At 41.9% G+C, this 3,362-nt stretch overlaps 1 protein-coding gene across 4 annotated transcripts in view; it reads right to left on the bottom strand.

Annotated features, from left to right (window-relative positions):
- Window positions 1-3,362, bottom strand: part of CNTN4 (contactin 4) — a 236,488-nt gene that overhangs the window by 34,972 nt on the left and 198,154 nt on the right. The gene's annotated exons all lie outside the window — the stretch shown is intronic.

The following is a 3,362-nucleotide window of genomic DNA, read 5'->3' as shown; positions in this document are numbered from 1 at the left end:
AGCCAGCAAAATTTCTCCTGCTTTTGCTGCCCTGAGCCCTCCCGTGACAGCCCCGACGAGAGGAGCTCACAGCAGCAGGAAAATGTTAAAGGTGCATCATAATTAAAGAGGCAAATAAAGCCACTGGAAGCTGCCCCTGTCAGGGATGCACCAACGTGACTGGAATTGCTGCACTCCCCAAGGGGAGCAGGCAGGCACCAGCCCCAGCAAGATCAGTTTCAACTGAAATGTATTTAAATCTATGTCTTTATATATATATATATAAATCTATGCCTTTAGATATATATATTTATATTTACATATATAATTTATATTTATATATATAAAAATCTACATCTTTAGATATATATATATAAAAATCTACATCTTTAGATATATATATATAAAAATCTACATCTTTAGATATATATATATAAAAATCTACATCTTTAGATATATATATATAAAAATCTACATCTTTAGATATATATTTATATTTACATATATAATTTATATTTATATATAAAACCTGCATATTCATATATATACACACACACATATATATATATATATAAAAATCTATGTTTTCCTATGGATTTCCAGCTGAGCCCACAAAAAGCAGATGTTTGGGAAGGGGTGCCAGCACTGGGATCACAAGCTACTCACCTCCAGTCCCCAAAGCAAGAAGTATTTTTTACTTTGCTGAAATAAAAGCCATTTATTGTGTCTGCTGGGAGCACATCCTGTGTGCCAAGGACCCTCTCACCCCGTGAGAGGAGCACACAGGGCTCAGGTGATCCCCTGGTTTTTAGAAACCCCAGCTGGGTTGGGATGGGGCTCCCTGCCAGCCCTGCTGCAGCTGGGACATCAGCACAGGAGCCTCTCGTGCTGCTCCCCACATGCACAGCTTTTATTGCAGCACTTCCCTGCTCCTCTCCCAGCCTGCTGATCTCCCTGCGTTAAATACAAATGAACTCATATTGTGCAGGCTCTGCCTGTTTACTCTGTTTGTCATTTAATCCCCCTGCTATTCAGCCAGCCTCTAATCTTTCTGTGTGTTGCAAGAATTGAACATTTAGCCTCAAGTACAGGAAAAATTGAGGGAACAAGATGGAAAATTAATATTTCTATAATACATGGAAACACACACCATGTTTTACAGCGCTCTGAACACTGCCTGGGAAGGAGCTGCTTCTCCAGCCTTACAAACTCAATCCTGCTTTTTAATTTAAAGGTCAAACTGTACAAGCAAGTTTCTAAGATTTCAGGTCTTGCAGGCCAAGAGGTTCTCATTTAGCACCAGCCAACAGAACAAACCCAAAGCACAAGAGCACTGGTTCAGAAAACCACCGGGGTTCACCCAGCCTGACAACAGAATGTTAATGCCCAGCCCTATGGGCACCTGTCAGGATTTGATATTTTTTAAACTGTCTACTCATGCATAAAATGAATATTTATTCATCCCTCTCTGGTTGTTTGCCAGGGAGTTATTTTAAGCTCCTTGCTTCTGGTGTAACATATTCCTCTCCCACTCCCATCCTTGCCTGCACTGTCTCTGACACTGAAAGCATCTCTCCCTGAGAAACGAAATTAAAAAAAAAAAAAAAGAGATACCCCACAATATTAATGGAAGAACACAGGAAGGTTAGAAAAAATGTCTTGACCTTCACAGTTTTTTACTCAATGACATAAGAGGAGTTAGAAAAGAATGCAAGCATATCTTAAGGTCAAAAACCACATCAGCTGTTAAATTAGTCTTTTTGTACACCACAAAACTGAGTTAAAATAAGGAATTCACTCATATTTCTGTCCAAACTCACACATGTTTTACTTAGGGCAGAGAGACTCAAGCATTTCACTCTATAATACAATATTTTACACAGTTCATTTGGAGTTCAGAATAGTTTCTGCTCTTTTATACTTTTTTATGGGCCAGACTTCGAAATTGCATTTCTCAGTTTGCTGTTAATATCCACATCTCAGGCTGGAGAGTTTATTCTGTGCTTCGTGCACATGTGTCACTGCCATTAATGCAAATGGAATGGAGTCAAAACAGAGCACTGAGGGGGAAAAAGCCCTCACTAATCCTTTATCACCTCAGTGGGAAGAAAAGTGATTTGTGGAGCACGGGAAGGCAGAGATCAGGTTCAGCAATGCTGAGGTTTTCCTGGGAGCCTGCAGGATATTCCTTGTGCACTGGGAGGGAGGGAGGATAAGCCACAAAACCATGGAATAACAGAACCCAGTCAGTCCTGCCTCCAACAATTGGCTTTTTTTATGGTGGGAGAAGCAATCCCTGAACTGCAGCTCCTGATTCTCCCCCTGGGGTCTTGCAGCACGTGGAAAACCAGGACAGCTCCAGCTGGAGCTGCACAGCTGGAACCCCACCCTGCTGCCATCCCTGGGAAAGGGATTGCGGCTGGATCCCCACCCTGCTGCCATCCCTGGGGAAGGGATTGGGGCTGGATTTGCCATTTTGCTCCCCAGTTTTGCTCTGGGACTGACAGAGGCTGATCACAGGCTGCCCAGGGAATGCCCCTGGATCCTTGGAGGTGGACACTGTGGCTTGAGCAGCCTGGGATAGTGGAAGGTGTCCCTGCCCATGGCAGGGTGTGGGACAGGATGGGTTTTAAGGTCCCTTCCATAATTTTGGTAATGGATGAAGTTTTTTATGTTCGTGTTCCCTGAGCAGCCCCTTCCTGGCTGTTTGCTGCAGGTGCTTCTTAGGACAACCCAGATTAGGAAAAAAGAGAATCAGCTCCTATAGAGACCTAACTCTGGTCCTCACTTGTCTCTGTTCTTGTTTTCAGGGACCAGCATGGGCAAATGCCACACAAAGGACTCAAAACAACCCTAAACTTGAAGAATTTTTGGAGTCCAGATGCTTCCCTACAAGGCTCAGAAAATCCCAGACTGGTTGGGGTTAGAAGGGACCTCTGGATGTTCCAGCTATAAAAAACATGGATTAAAACCCACATTGAAACATTTAAAGTATTTTCTGTGTACCACAGACACAGCTGACAAGGACAGGTTCTGACTATGATCCATCACTGCAAATGTGTGGGAGAATTAAAACTGACAGCACTAGAGCTTTTTGATTGATTTATCACTTTGTAATCAATGTTTCTTGATTTGCTCTCCAATATAGATTTTTCCTCAAAGAAGAAGGAGATAGAGGGTAAGGGTAATAATCTTTATGTTCATGGCCTATAATAATTAATCAGACACTGGACTACTCATCAGCAGGGCAAAAATTAATTCAACACATTTGTCAGTCCCTCTCATTGTTTATCAAATTATTCCTTTAAATAACTTTGTCAGATTATTCCTTTAAATATCTCGGTCAAACCACAGCTTTTACTTTTGCAAACAACATCTGACAG

Source organism: Geospiza fortis, unplaced genomic scaffold (assembly GCF_000277835.1).
Source record: "Geospiza fortis unplaced genomic scaffold, GeoFor_1.0 scaffold128, whole genome shotgun sequence".
Classification (NCBI taxonomy): Eukaryota; Metazoa; Chordata; class Aves; order Passeriformes; family Thraupidae; genus Geospiza; species Geospiza fortis.
This window is presented reverse-complemented; position numbering and strand designations above follow the sequence as displayed.